Source organism: Lepus europaeus, chromosome 5 (assembly GCF_033115175.1).
Source record: "Lepus europaeus isolate LE1 chromosome 5, mLepTim1.pri, whole genome shotgun sequence".
NCBI classification, from domain to species: Eukaryota; Metazoa; Chordata; class Mammalia; order Lagomorpha; family Leporidae; genus Lepus; species Lepus europaeus.
The window spans coordinates 50,680,540-50,696,250 of record NC_084831.1 but is presented as its reverse complement, the minus strand read 5'-3'; the positions used below and the strand labels follow the sequence as shown (position 1 = coordinate 50,696,250).

Genomic DNA, 15,711 nt, shown 5'->3' with positions numbered 1-15,711 from the left:
CAGGTGGCCTCCCCATAAGCCACTGGGGATGTCTCATCCATGGACCCATCCAGTAGCCCCACAGATGCTCATAGCACTCTGCACGTCTCAGCTTCCACAGATGGTTTGAGTATTTACGGAAGTCTCACATGTGTGCCAGCTCAAATCTTTGGGGCTGGGAAAAAGTACACAAATAAGCACTTCAGCCCTCAAGGAAACAAACAGAAGACTCAGCACTCAGACTAGTTTCGCAGAGTTAAGAGAAGGTATACAGTCTTAGGAATTCACCACCAAGAAGAAACAAAAAGGGGTAGAGCATGCACATCTCTTAAAAAAAAAAAATCAGAAAGAGCCTCAGAATGCCTTGGAAGTGGAAGTGTTTGTTTCCCAAACACAGTATGAAAACCTGAAAGTAGGTGACTGATTATTACAATGAGAATATGGCAATGCAAGGCTTCAGGGAACACGAACACACACACACACACACACACGGGCATATGACACCACCAAAGGAACACAATAGTTTTCTTGTATCTGATCTCAAAGAAATGGAAATCTAAGACTTACTTGACACAGAGTTAAAATGATTTTAAAGGAGATCAGTAATATATAGGAGAAAAGAGACACACAATAAATCAGAAATGTAATATAAGAACAGAGCAAACAGTACCACAAAGAGATAGACATTTAATATACAGCTTATTAAAAGATTTTGTAGCTGAATGATCCAACAAATGAAATGAAAAATGAAATACAGAATGTCAATAGCAGACTGGATCAAGCTGAAGAAAGAATCTGAATTTGAAGACAGGTTGTTTGAAATAATCTGGTCAGAAGAGAAAAAGGAAACGGGGCCAGCGCCATGGCTCACTTGGTTAATCCTCTGCCTGCGGCGCCAGCATCCCGTATGGGCGCCGGTTCTAGTCCCAGCTGCTCCTCTTCCAATTCAGCTCTCTGCTATGGCCTGGGAAAGCAGTAGAAGATGGCCCAAGTCCTTGGGCCCCTGCACCCGCATGTGAGATGGGAAATAAGCTCCTGGCTCCCGGCTTCAGACCGGTGCAGTTCCGGCCGTAGTGGCCATTTGGTGGGTGAACCAATGGAAGGAAGGCCTTTCTCTCTTTCTCTCTCTCTCTCTCTCTGTAACTCTACCTGTCAAATAGAAAAAAAAAAAAAGAAAGAAAAGAAAAAGAAAACAGTTTATGGGGATACTGCCAAGAGAAACAAAGATGAATTATGGGAGTCTGAGGAGAAGAGGCAGAGGTGACGATTTAAAGAAGAAATGGCTGAAAACCACTCAGATTTTAAGAGCGATCTGGACATCCAAGTTCATGAGCTCCATGGTCCTCGAAGTCCTCAAACATATCCAACTCAAAGCAGACTTCCAAAAACACAACTGTCCTAGGGAACATTTTGAAACAGCAAGAGAAGAGAGACTCATCACATACAAAGGAAACTCCTTTAAGACATGAGTGTATTTCTCAGCGGAAACTTTTCAGCCAGAGAGAGGGAGATGATGTATTCAAATACTGGAAAGGTCAGGGCTGGGAAGGTGCATCAAGAACATCTAGCACACAGAAATGAAGCAGGGATGAGGATTTTTTTCCACACAGACAAAAACTAAGAGTGCGCATCACCACTAGACCTGCTTAACAAGAAAATCTAAAAGTCGTTCTTCAAGCTGGAAAAGGCCATGTTAATTAGCAACATGGAAACATGTAAAAATATAAAGCTCAATGGTAAAAATTAAGTATATGAATATAGTCAAACTCAGAATACTCTAATATTCACATTATATATCATTTTTAGCTGTAACATAAATGCTATTAAATGGCCAAGCCTCTTGACATAACTATAAATACCATTTACTTATGAAGTAAATTGTGATGTCAAAAACTTAAAATTTAGAGGAAGGAATATAAGTACAGTTTTTGTATGTGACTGAGGTTAAGTTGTTATCAGCTTAAAACAGATTGTTATAAAAGATTTTTAAATATTTATTTTCATTTTCTATTTGAAAGCAGAAAGACAGACAAATCTTCCATTCGCTGGTTCACTTCCCAAATGCCTGCAACAGCTGGGACTGGAATAGGTGAAGCCAGAAATCCAGAACTCAGTTTGGGTCCGCTGTATGAGTGGCAGGGACCCAAGTACTTGAGCCATCACCTGCTGCCTCCTGGAGTGCACATTAGCAGGAAACTGGATCAGGAGTGGAACAGCCAGGACTCAACCAGACATTTCAACATGGGATGTGCGCACCCCAAGCAATGTCTTAATGCTGCAACAAATGTCTGTCCCTAAGATGATTTATATAAGCCCCATAATAGTAAAAACCTATAATAGAAACACAAAAAACCAATCAAACACATATACACAAATAGCAAGAGGGGAAAAAGGAACAAGAAAACTATAAAGCTGTCAGAAAACAGTAAAATGGAACTAGTAACTTCTCACGTATCAATAATTACTTTAAATGCAAATGTACTAAATTCTCATATGTAAAGACATAGCATGGCTGAATGGATTAACGAATAAGACTCAGGGCCAATGCTGTGGTGTAGTGGGCTAAGCCTCCACCAGTAGTGCCAGCATTATATGGGCTGCTCCTTTTCTGATCCAGCTCTCTGCTATGGCCTGGGAAAGCAATAGAAGATGGCCCAAGTCCTTGGGCCCATGTACCCAAGAGAGACTCTGAAGAAACTCCTGACTCCTGGCTTCAGATCAGCTCAGTTCTGGCCAATGCAGCCATTTGAGGAGTGAACCAGCAAATGGAAGATTGCTTTCTCCCTCTCTCTCTGTCTTTGCCTTTCTCTATAACTCTTTCAAATAAATAAAACAATATTTTAAAAATAAAGAGAATACTGAACAAAATAAAGCATGCAGAAAGAAGCCCACACATACATGACAAATTTTGCAATTCAATGGAAAAAATAGGCCTTTTTTCAGTAAATGGTGCTGGAAAACCTGGACACCCACATGTTAAAAAAAAAAAAAAAAAAGGAACTTCACTCTATATTCCATGCCATACATAAACAAAAAATGAACTTAGAACACATCATGGACTTAATATAAATTTGAAAAAAATTCTTCAAAAATAGGAAAAAAAATTGAGACTTCAAGTTAGACAAAGATATTTTAGATACACCTCTAAAAGCATGCCCATAAAACAAATTTATAAAATTTACTTTACCAAAATTACAAATTGACAAACTATACTTCACCAAACTTAAGAACTGCTTCCAAAAAACAGTTAATAAAAAGACAAGCATCAACATGGAAGAAATATTTTCATATCACATATATGGTAAAGAACTTAAAATGAAAGTATAAAAAGACCTCTCAACATGCAATAGGAAAAAAGTAGCTTACTTTTTAATGGACAACAGATTTTAATAAACACTTTACCTAAGAAGATATGGGGAGAGGGATTACAACGGGCACAGGAAGTATTTGGAGACATTAGATATGAACTTAATCTTGACTATGATGATTGTTTCAAAGACACATACACATGGGAAAACTTACTAAACACTTTAATAGGCACAGCTTAATGTTTGCTGACTATTTCTCAATAAAGCTGCTACAAAATATTGAGAACTTCTGGTTCCCAAAGCCACCTTTCTGCTACATTATTTCTTCAGCTCCTACATGCAATCAATAATTAATTCTTAACCATTCTATTTTCATTTTGTCTCTCCATTTCCATATCTATTACCCTACCCCATCTCTCACCTGTGTTACAATAACCTCTCTCCAATCTTCATCACTCCAACTCTCTTATCCATCCTGCAGCCAGAATAAACTTATAAACCATAAATCTGAGAGTGTCACTAATTGCCCTGGAGACGTATTTCAAATTCCCTTAAGTGGTTCAGCTGACCCCTTCTCCCCAGACCCCCCACCTCACCCTTTCTTGCCCAAGCCCACTAATCAATCATGCTTCATGCCTGCGTAGTTTTGCACATGCTGTTCCCAATTTACATGGTCCCTTTTGCCTTTCTCCAGTCCACTCATACCCAGGCCTCCTAAGAGCTCAGAATCTGTCTCCAACCCCCTACTGGGCCACTTGCCCTCCCATAAACTCCTGAGAATCTTATGCATATCTTTCCATAGCACTCATTTCACTACCAGGTAATGTCCCTCTTCAAACTGAATGGGAGCAAAGTGGATGAAAGCTTGAAATCATAGGCCAAGTGTGCTTTATCTTTACTTCTCCAAAGCTTGCCAGAGCGACAGAGTGTGTGCCCTGAGATGAGTGAAAAAATGAATGAAGAACTGATCTGAATGACTTCCTCTTACATCACCTGAGTGGATTTCATGCTTCTCCTTTGCAGAAAGGTGGGCAGGTGAGAGGTTAAGTGACCCCTGCAGTATATTCTGGTAGAGTAAACATTTTCTTTTTTTAATGCCCTGGAGGGGACCTCACTCTGGGAGTTTAAGGGCAAGTCTTCGTAACTCAAATTGTGTTAAAAACTGATTTCAACTAAATGAAAGTTAGAAATGGGAACCAAATTCCAGGAAAAGACAAGGCCTACAGCACAAATTAACACGGGCCACCTCCCTATAAACTTCCTGATTTCATCCAGAAAGACACAGCTCTCCACTCCACCCTCTGGGTGATTCCCCCCTCCCAATACACATTTTGACTTCCAAACCCAGCCAGGAGGACTCTCCATCTCTCCCCACTCTCAAAATCAGTCTCCACACCCTTTTCATCCTGCAGGTGGAGCCCAACCAGCCATCCTCAGTAACAGTCCTATGGACCTCCCAGCAGGCTGCTCTCCTGGGCCAGCTTCTCCAACAGCCACATTGTCAAGAGCCAGGCCAGACTCCCAGGAGACCATCAGCAGTCATCTGGAGGGAGACCCGGCCAGCAACTTAGAAAGGAACAATCAAAACATACACGTGGTGGATCCTAGGAAAGAGGGGGAAATCAAGCAAAGACAAAGCAAAGCTACCACTCAAGGAACCGCCACAGACTAAGAGAATGTTCTCTTCTTTCTTACTGATTTGCAGTGCAAAGGCATCATCACTTCACCCCTCCAGATCTCACATTTTCAAACTTGACCCAGGGAGGACTGGTCTTCCGTTTGTTGGCCATGATTGACCCTTTAATTTAGGGACAAAATCAGTGTTAAGACATAAGAAGTGCTTTCGTGGACAAGAGCCAAAAAGCAGGGAAATTCAACATTGTGCATCTTTTCCCATCTTTAATTAGAAGTGAAATAAATAAAAATGGCAAGATGGGGTGCGCATTTGGCTTAGATACCCCTTGGGATATCTGCCTCCCCTGCCAGTGTCTGGGTTCGAGACCAAGATCCACTCCTGATTCCAGCTTCCTGGTAATGTGCACCCTGGGCGACAGCAGGTAAGTGCTCAAGAAGCTGGGTCCCCACCACTTAGATGGGAGACCCATACTGAGTTCTGGACTCCTGGCTTTCCACCCGGCCCAGCACTGACAGTTTTGGACATTTGCGGAGTGAAGGAGCAGATGGAAGATCAGGCTGTATAAGTGTTTCCCTCTCTAATTCTGATTCTCTGCCTTTCAAATAAAACAAGAGTAAACAAACAAAAACTGTTTTAATGGCAAGACTCCCCTCCGCCAGGCTTCTACCCAGGAGAACTGTGAGCAAACAGCATTAGCCCATTTCAACTGAACCGCAGCTCAAGTATTATCACAAACCGCCAACAGCCGGAAAGCTACAAGCAACCCTGGCCTTAAAATGCCTTAGGTAGCCATACTCAGTATTAATAGGCTCCAAAAATGCTTGGAGAAACGTCAAACAGGGAGGAAAGGGGGCAGGGAGGCTAAGAGAAGACCTGGACATAGCCAAGCGATAGTGGCCAGAGGGGAAGGACCCTGGGCTCAAGGGCAGCCAGGGTATGCAATGAAGGCCGGACCGCCCTACCCTTGGGGTGGCCAGACGGAAGCCTCACCCAGGAGAAGATAGAGGGGACTCAACAATGTCCTGGCTGGTGTGAGGCTTAAAGGACTGAAGGCCCCGGTCGGTGCGCCCCGGGGCTGCTGACCCTTCTTCCTGGTCGCGCCGACAGCCTGCGCGCCTGCAAACGCCCCTGGTGCCCACGTGGGACTGGGAGGAGGGTCACTTACTTGTCCAATCTGAAATTACATTTTAGCTAGAGGGGCCGGCACATTTCCGCGCTGAGCCGTACCGCACCGGGACAGGGCGGGCCCGGTCCCGCCCCGCCCCGTCCCGCGCGCGGCCCCGCCCCCGCCGGCCGCGGCCCCTGTAAAGCGCACCCCGATTGGTCCTTCGAACCGGGCCCGGCATTGGCCAGCGTCGCCCGCCCCGCTGCGTCCGGCTCCTGCGGCCCAGTGGGTGGCGCCGGCGGCAGCGGGGCTGCAGCTGGGCTCCTTGTCCTGCGCTGGGACCTGGCCTGGCAGCTGGAGAGCCTAGGTCTGCCCCGCCTTGGGTGCCCGTCTCCAGAGCTCAGCCAGGAAACCCTCGGCAGCCCCGGTAGGGGTGTGTGTCCCACTCTGCTCAGCCCCTGTTTACGCTGCACTGCCACCGATATGGGCCAATGGGAACACTAATGATACGTACTGAATGCCTCCGTTGTGCTCCTGAGCCTGTATAGCGTCCCATTTCTTGAGCAGTTTACCACCAGCGGTTTACTGTGGTGGGTCTCGGACACGGAGTTCGCCTCATCCTCACCCTCACACACCTTAACTTTGCAGTAGACTTCAGGCTATGTATCCCTGTTTTGTCTTTGCAGAGAGCCAGGGATGTGCTTAGAGCGTTCTGGGACAGAGCTAGCAAGCAAGGCAAGGCAGGCAGCGAGAGGACAGTTCCAAGGTGAGCTCCAACATGGGCTGGTTCCCTTATAAAAAGGCAGGTTCCGGGGCTGAGGGGACTCCTGATTTAAAGATAGCTTGTCTACCGTGGAGGCCCAAGGCTTTTGTGTTCCAAGGAAACTGAGGTCCAGAAAAAGGAACTGATCTGTCAGGACACACCAGTTATGAGAGGTAAGTCTCAGTAGCAGTGACTTCATTGGATTATGGGCCAAAAAGGAAACAGGTCCTCTTCTCTTGGTCCTACAGGTGTGGATACTGGAAACCCAGTCTTTGTGCTCCGTGGCTGGGAGAGATCCTGGCTTGGGATCCTTTCCTTTGTGTCTGCATCAGGATTGTCCACCTTTCATTTCCCACAAATATCTGTAGACCTAGAAGTGAACTTGAGATCTGCTACTTAACAGTTGTGTGAATCAAGTATACAACAGGATCATCAGTAGACCTGTCTATCTTACATTTCCTGTGAAGAGCAAATGAGGGAATAGATGTGAAAATGCTTTCTAGTGTAAGATGCTGAGTGCCCATGAGCCATAGCTTCCAGGTCTTCCTCTGTGTACCCCAGGAATGAAACCAATAGTAGGTGTTGCTTGCCTCACAAGTCATAGCAGGGAGTCTTTCCATGGCTTGACTTGAACTAGTGTGGATTTGCTGCCTGGCCTCCAAGGATGGCTCTGTTTCTAGGATTTTTTGAATTTTATTTTTTATTTGTTTCCTCTTATTGTCATACTGTCCATAGCAATAAGAGCATAGTGACTGGAGCTCCAACAGCCATCTTGGATCTTGAAAGGACCCCAGGAATGAATGCCACACAAAGCAAAGCAACAAGGTGAAAGACCCTGGGTTCCTACCGCCAAAGGGCACAAGACCACGATCCACCTGCTCTTTTCCAGACCTCCACATGAATAAAGGAAACCGTTTCCTTAGGTAAGACACATGTATTTTGGTTTTCTGTTACATAGAGCCAAACCTCATCATATATATCTGACCTCATGGAACTCTTAGGGCAACCTTATAAAGCAGACACAGGCCCAGTGAGCATAAATAACTTGTTCAAGGTCATTCAGCCAACTTGCCAAGATGAGTCTAAACTGGGTTTGTCTGAGTCTAATTCTATTTCTCTTTTTCAGTTATTATGTGTTGCCTAGTATAAATGAATGAATATGTTTTTCCATTTACTTCCATTCCATTCATTTTTTTCTTTTAAGATTTGTTTATTTGAAAGGCAGAGTTTATAGAGAAAGAGAGAGAGAGAGAGAATCTTCCATTCATGGTTCAGTCCCCAAATGACCACAGTGGCCCATTGGGCCAGTCCAAAGCCAGGAGCCAGGACCTTCCTCTGGGTCTCCCACATGGGTACAGGTGTCCAAGAACTTTCCATCATCCACTGCTTTCCCAGGTGCATTAGCAGGAAGCTGGATCCAAAGTGGAGCAGCCCAGACTCAAACCAGTGCCCATATGGTATGATGGCGTCACAGTACCAGCCTCCATTCCATTCATTTTTTCCAGGAGGTGAGAGGCATTTTCTATAAAGGACCAGATAGTAAATAAAGAGACTGTGAAGTCTTTTGTGTGTATTGACACTCTGAAGTATAAAAGCCACCATGGATAATAGGAATCAAGTGAGTGTGACTGTTAGAATAAAACTTTATTCACAAAAGTAAGTAACAGATCCATGTGGCCCATGGGCCTTAGTTTTCCAGCCCCTGATTTGTTCCATGATATTCCTTCAAAAGTGCATTGGAAACTTATTACAGACGGCAAGGGGACTGGACATTGCAGGCACACTCATCTTGTTGGTTAACATAAAGGCAGTGACACTGTGATTCAGAAGATCCCCAGATAGTCACACAATGTGGGCTATGAGTTCATATGGCTTGAGTGTTGAGTGTATACCCCAAATACCCACACAGCAGTGTTGGGAAGTGGGGGGCCTAAAGAAAGCTGATTAGATCACAGGGGTTCTCCTTTCAATAAATTAATGCTATTATCTCAGAAATGGGTTCAGGTCAGGAATGGGTTCCTTATGAAAGGGAGGATTCTCTCTCTCTCTCTCTCACCCTTTCTCTTATCGTCTCACTTTCTGCTACAGAATAACATAGCAGGAAGGCCCTCATCAAATGCCAGGACCCTAAAACTGGACTTCCCTAGTTTTATGAAAAATCAATTAAGTTACTCAATTTCAGGCATTCTCTAAGAGCAGCACAAATGAGATCTATGACCTGGACCACCCCCAGTTACCTCAATTTCTCTATTCATAGAAACAAGTAAAAATAAAAGTGTTACCCAAATTTCCCCAATTCCAGGGCTATATGGGAACTAAGTAATCATATGTTCAAAGCTATACATGCTATCCAGTCATATGTACATAGCTTCACATCAGGCTGGGTCTCGTATCCTCCTCTGTTCCCTGTCCTTATCTGTCATAGACTGCATCAAATGCCTAGTAAATATTAGTACATGTATCTATCCTTTTTGCTTCTCTCCAGCTCTACATGAAGGGTTATTGCACTGCATGAACTCCATTATTGCTAAGTCTAGATATCCACTCAGGGTTATTGGGAGGCAGCATGGGAATTGTGCAGTGTCATTGTCCACTAAGCACACCACAAGTCACACCAGTGAAGCAGCATGTCAGATTTAAGCAAGATAGAGAGAGCTGGGTTGTGAAACCCTGGAACCAGCTGAACTGGATGTCTGTGCAATTTCCTTCCTGCTCAGATATGGTTCCATGGGTCCTGCTCTGGGAGGGAGTGGAGAAGGAGACCTGTTGTTCTCCCTGGTGACCCGTGGAGGCGCTATGAGTCTCTAACTGCAATCTTAGACAGGATTTCCTGTATTCACAACCTGAGAGATTTTCCTAGAGTCTTAGAGTCATGACATAGGAGTGGATATTACTATGCATTTATTCATTAATACATTTATGTATTCAATCGTTTATTTTTAAATTGTTATTTATTTTCATTTTATTTGAAAGGCAGAGAGAGGTAGAAGGTGAGAGATGTCTTCATTTGCTGGTTCACTCACCAAATTCCTGAAATAGCATGGTTCAGCCAGATCTAAGCCAACATCCAGGAACTCCATCCAGCACTCTCATATGGGTGGTAGGGTCCTAAGTACTTGAGCCTTACCTGCTGCCTCCCAGGATGTAAATTAGCAAGAAGCTGGGCCAGAAGCAAGAGAAGCCAGGACTCAAACCAGGCACTCCAATATGAGATGTAGGCAACCCAAGTGATAACTTAAGCTGCTGCACCAAACTCCCACCCATGTATTCATTCGTTCAACCAAGATTCATGGAGCATCTACTCTTCTAGGCTCTAGAAGGGCAATGCTGAGATGAACAGACATTGTCCCTATCCTTGTGATACTGGCAGGAACAGACATTAAAGAACTAAACATGAAGCTATATAATCGATTCATATGTAAGTAAGAAGGAAAATAAAATGCTATGACAGAGGGAACATGATATTGAAGCCTAACTTGGGTGATTTTAAGGAATGCAGTACTTTACATCATCCTGGGCCTTAAAAACCCTGTGAAGTGCCCATTATCACATCCACTTACATATACAGAAACAGAGTTAGGAAAATTAGATTGTGGTCTAAGGCGTCACTGCTGGTAAGTTTGGAGAGAGCTGAGCTCTTTCCACCACTCCATGCTGCTTGATAAAAATCCAGGAGGGAGGAATTCGCCTGCTTCCCACTTTGCACATGCCATGTTTCCTTCCACCTGGAATGCCTCGCCCTTTATTTCTTCGCTGGGTGCACCCTCTGCCACCAGCATCTTATGCAGGACCCAATTCCTCTGTGACATTTGCCCTTCTATGTGAGTCTTCAGTAAGTCTCTTTCCTTTTAGATCCCTGTAACAATCATCAACTATTACTCACATGGCACAGAGCCTGGAATACCTTGTTGGTTAGTTCTTTTTTACATGCTTGCCCTGACACCCTTACTCATAGTCCTCAGGCAGCCCATGCAGACTTAAGTTATCCTCCAAGATCTTCTACTTGTTTAATGAGGTGGAGAAAATGACTTAACCTCCATGAGCCTTGGTTTCTCCTTGGAGAGTAATATTTGTTTCTTGACATAATATTTTTAAATTTTTCAAAAAATTTTATCAATATAAAAAAACAGGGGCCAGCATTATGGCACAATGGGTTAAACTGCCACTTGTGACACCAGCATCCCATATTGGTACTGGCTCATGTCCTGGCTGCTCCACTTCTGATCCAGCTCCCTCCTAATATGCCTGGGAAAGCAGCAGCAGATGGCCTAAGTGCTTGAGCCCCTCCCACCCATGTGGGAGACCCGGAGGAAGCTCCTGGCTCCTGGCTTCAGCCTGCCTTGGCTGTTGCGGCCATTTAGGGAGTGAACTGGACCATGGAAGATTTCTGTCTCTCTTACCCTCTCTCTTTGTAACTCTGCCTTTCAAATAAATAAATAAATCATTTTAAAAAATATATACAGAGGACAGATTTCATAGAAACAATTCTAAAAAGATAACCATACTTGTTTCACTCCATTTCTCCCTGAAACTTCTCTTCTTCCTTTCTTTTTTTTTCTTTAATTTCTGGAATAACATACTTTCAATTTGCTTTTTAATCACAGACTTAATTTACCACTAAGCATAATGTTCAACAAGTAAAAAGTAGAGAGACCACAAGGGAATATAGACAAAGACTATAAGCAATAAACAAATCATAAGATTGACATAGCATCTTTCAAGAATGGTTCCCGTGATGAATAAAAAGTGAATGTTCAATATTTCTTTGTCTTCCACCCAATTTCATTTCCTAAGCCTGAAACCTCTTGGGGGCAAAAACCTTGCCTTCTACTTTACAACTTAGCAACCAGCACACAGTGCTCTGTAATAGCAGGTAGTTAATATATGATATATAATGATGGTGGTGACAGCCCTGTCCTGCCTACTGAGCTCCTCATTACAAATCAAACTTGTTTTCTCCTGTCTTCCTTTCTTTATTTCTTTCTTTCTCAATTTAGATTCCTTTAAGCCTCTCTTAAACTTGACCTTCTGGTAGGAACAGGTGCCATTGCTCATACATTCTCTTTCCCAACTCCACACTGTCACATCAGGAGGCCCATAACTGAAAATAGCCCACTAGAGATCCAACAGATGATCAGGGGAAACCACTGATAGAAGGGCCAGCCAAGCTTCCAACCCTGCTCATCACCTAGAGCCATATTTGATAGGTATATCATTAGTTTACCCATCCTTGTTATCTGTCGGGTTCCATTATCTTGTTGCTCAAGATGGGAAAATATTCTTACTTTATTTCCTGCCTGCCACTTTTTACTTGCTCTCTACCATCTGCCTGACTTTCTTCATTCAACAACTGTCCTCTGAGTACTGATAACTTGCTCAGTGCTCAGCCAGAGTGGGACACTATACTAAAAGTAAGGATAAGTGCTATGGGCACTCCAAGACTGGTGTTAGGAGAGAGGGAGGCCAAAGGGAAGGCAAGCATGCAGTAGCCTTTACTAAGCCCCGTGCTCTAGACCCTCGCTGCAGAACCTGTTAGTCCTCCCAGCAACCCTCACAACTGACAAATCTGAGGCTCCTAAAGGTTGAGCAATGTGTCAAAGATCATCTATCATGAGACACTGCAAGTCAGACTGCTGAAAAGAGAGTTTCTTCTGAGAAGCTGATGTGGGCAGCTCATACTGGATATGAATGAATGAATCTAAGTCCCAATAATCCCACTGGTTTCAACCTGCAGCACCAGTTTTCTCTTCTAGGTTTGAACTGCTTACCTACTCCCACTTCCAAAATCTCATTTGGAACCCTCTATACTAGTTCCACACCATTCATCTATTTCTCCCCTACCACAACCAAATCACAAGCCCACAGCTCTTGGCCATGAGTCACTTTAATAAAAGTGCAAACTATCTGATGAGCCACGTCAATAATATGCAACCCTAAACCCGAACGCACGTTTTGCGCAACCAGGCAACAGGTGGCAGAAGCGAGTCCGAGGCCATGAGACAGTGACAAGGCAGGACTCTGGCTTCAGCTTGTGAAAACAGAGATGGGAGAAGGCCTGCTGGGAATGCACACTCAAGGCCTAAGAGACTGAGTCAAAGAAGGAGGCCCCTGGAGCCTGTGCAGCCTGTGCACTTTAGGTGAAAGACCACTGAATCATACCATCTGGAGACAACAGAGTCCCAATTTTGGTAGTTTTCACACTGGGTTTTATGGGAAGGTCCCACAGAGGATGAATGGACTTCCAGGTTTTCTAGATGTCCCCTTCTATCACCAAGCTGTTCTGTTTTCCAAGATACCAGATGAGAGGGCCAGCAGGGTCTGAAGTCCATTCCAACTCTGATGCATAAGCTCTGTGCCTCTCCTCCCAGGGATAGCAACTTTTCCCAATTGGTACAGAGTACAGAATAGGATAGAGTAGCTGCCCCAAGCACAGACAAACACACACACACACATATACACACACACACATATACACACACATATATATGAGTACAGCCATATAAATAGCCAAAAACATACATGCACAAGCACACACACATTTTGTACAAATATGCAAACACACAAATTCATGTTTATATATATACTACACACACAAATGACTGTATAACATGCAGAGATATAGACATAGACACAAACTTAGTCACATATAGAAATAGAAACTACATAAGTATATGTACATATAGACAAGCACTTATACACATATATACATACATTCATATCATATACTCCCATACTCACTTATGTACCACACATAAAAACACACACTGGTACCTAAGCACACAGCCACATACACCATAGAGAGAGAGAAATAGATAGATAGATGTAAACACATACACTTTTTAAAATATTTTTATTTATTTTATTTGAAAGGCAGAGAAACAGAGAGAAAAAAGAGATCTTGTATCTATTGGTTCATTCTCCAAATGCAGAAACAGCAGAGTTGTGAAAGACCTAAGCCAGGAGCCAAGAACATGATCTGTGTCTTCCACATAGATGCCAAGAACCCAGTTACAGGAACCCAATCAACTGCTGCCTCTAAAGAGGTGCATTAGTAGGAAGCTGGAACCAGGAGCAGACCTGAGACTAAACCAGGCACTCTGATGTGGGATGTGGGCATCCCAAGTAGCATTGAAATTTTTAAATTTATGGATGGAGAGAGGTCATGCATCCACTGATTCACTTTAAAAAATCTATTTGACAGTGTTCCACTAATAAAAGAGATAGAATAAATTTGATCCTTTCAAGGATTCATTCTTTATTCATTAATCAAATATGTGATGATAATATGAAGAAATACAATGGTAGAAGCATGGTGCACTCAGGTCTGATAGAGGCAAGTTTCTCCATGATCTGAACCTTTATTCAATTTTTTGATAAAAAATTTAGGATTTTTTAAAAAAAATTATTTATTTATTTGAAAGAATGACAGAGAGAAGGAGAGACAGAGAGAGAGAAAGAGATAGAGGTCTTCCATCTACTGGTTCACTTCTCAAGTGGCTTCAGTGGTCGCTGTTGGGCCAAGCTAAAGCTAGGAGCCAGGAGTTCCGTCTGGGTCTCTTACGTGAGATATAGGAGCCATGTATTTGGGCCATCTTCTGCTGCTTTTTCCAAGCCACTAGCGGGAAACTAGATCAGAAGTGAAGCAGAGGGTGGATGAACAGGGGCCCATATGGGATTCCAGTGTCACAGCAGTGGCTTTACCCCTACACCACAACACTGGCCCCAAATTTATAATTTTTAATACTGCAACATAGTATGTAAAACCATGCAATGATTTATTGTTTATATACTCTCAGACATTGACAAATTTGCTCTATACCCCATTTCCTTCACCAACTAAAGACCTCTGACATTTTGGAGAATATTTGGATGTAGAGGAAGGGTTTATTATTGAGAATTAAATTAGAATTCTTGGAGTTGCAAGAAATAAAACTACAATTCAAACGTGCTTAAACAAGTAAAGGCAAACTATTGGCTCATGTAATTGGGTGGTTTAAAAGGGAAGTGAACTTCAGGAAAGGCTGAATGTGAAGATTCCAATTATGTCTTCAAGGATCTTGCAGTTTCCAGTTTTCGTCTCAATTCCTGTACTGACTTTGTCCCCACTGTAGGATCATTCTGTGCAATAGCAGCGATGGCCTCAGCATTGCAATATCCTCATGAATCTTGAGGGACGTGAGAAGATGGTACTGACAAGCTCATATTTCTTGCAAAAATAGTGACAAAGGTTCACTTGGCCTAGTTTTTGTCAAGTGCCCACCCCTAGTGAAGTTGGAAAGAGGGGAACCTCACCTGAACCAACAGGACTGAGAAGTAAGGGTGAGGAAATGATTTTCCAATGAGATACTAGACAAAAGGGGGAACCTTCATTTCCTCCTCCGCTACTCGAAAAAAACTTGGTGCTACACTCACAGGCAGTCTACAAACCAAGCTCTGGGCAGGTGTGCAATATAGGGACCCAAGATAAATATATCCACACTTTCCCTTCAGGAACTCACAGTCTAGTGGAGATGGTGTGTAAGCAAATAGTACAAGACTTGGCAAAAAATAATCACAAATTTAAAAAGTTTGTGAAAATAAACTTTATCTAGGGGTTTGCCCAGTGGTTAAGCTGGTGCTTGAGATACCATCACAGAATGTTTAGATTCAAGTCCGGAATCAACTTCTGATTCCAACATCCTGCTAATGCACACTTTAGGAGGTGATGGCTCAAGTACCTGGGTCCTTGCCACACATGTGGGAGACCCAGATTGAGTTCCAGTGTCATGATTTCAGCCTAGCCCAACCCCCACTGTTGCAGTCATTTGGAGAGTGAATCAACAGATGGGAGTTCTCTTTCGCTGTCTTTCTGCCTTTCAAATAAATAGAAAGTAAATTTGCAAAATTAAAAAAGCTCTTTATCAAAAGATATTATTAATAA

General features: G+C 43.2%; 1 protein-coding gene and 1 long non-coding RNA gene across 3 annotated transcripts in view; one reads left to right on the top strand and one right to left on the bottom strand.

Moving 5' to 3' along the window:
- FGGY (FGGY carbohydrate kinase domain containing) overlaps positions 1–6,171 on the bottom strand; it is a 511,589-nt gene extending 505,418 nt beyond the window's left edge. The window contains exon 1 of one of the 2 annotated variants that reach the window (XM_062193368.1): positions 6,089–6,171. The gene's annotated coding sequence lies outside the window, so the exon portion shown is untranslated. Of the gene's footprint in view, positions 1–5,913; positions 6,035–6,088 lie in introns of those variants that run through there. The other variant, XM_062193367.1, reaches the window with a different exon arrangement.
- A 1,368-nt stretch (positions 6,172–7,539) lies between these two features.
- Positions 7,540–15,711, top strand: part of LOC133760769 (uncharacterized) — an 85,178-nt gene continuing 77,006 nt past the window's right edge. Inside the window, exon 1 of the long non-coding RNA XR_009866001.1 lies at positions 7,540–7,714. This is a non-coding gene — a long non-coding RNA (uncharacterized LOC133760769). The remainder of the gene's footprint in view (positions 7,715–15,711) is intronic.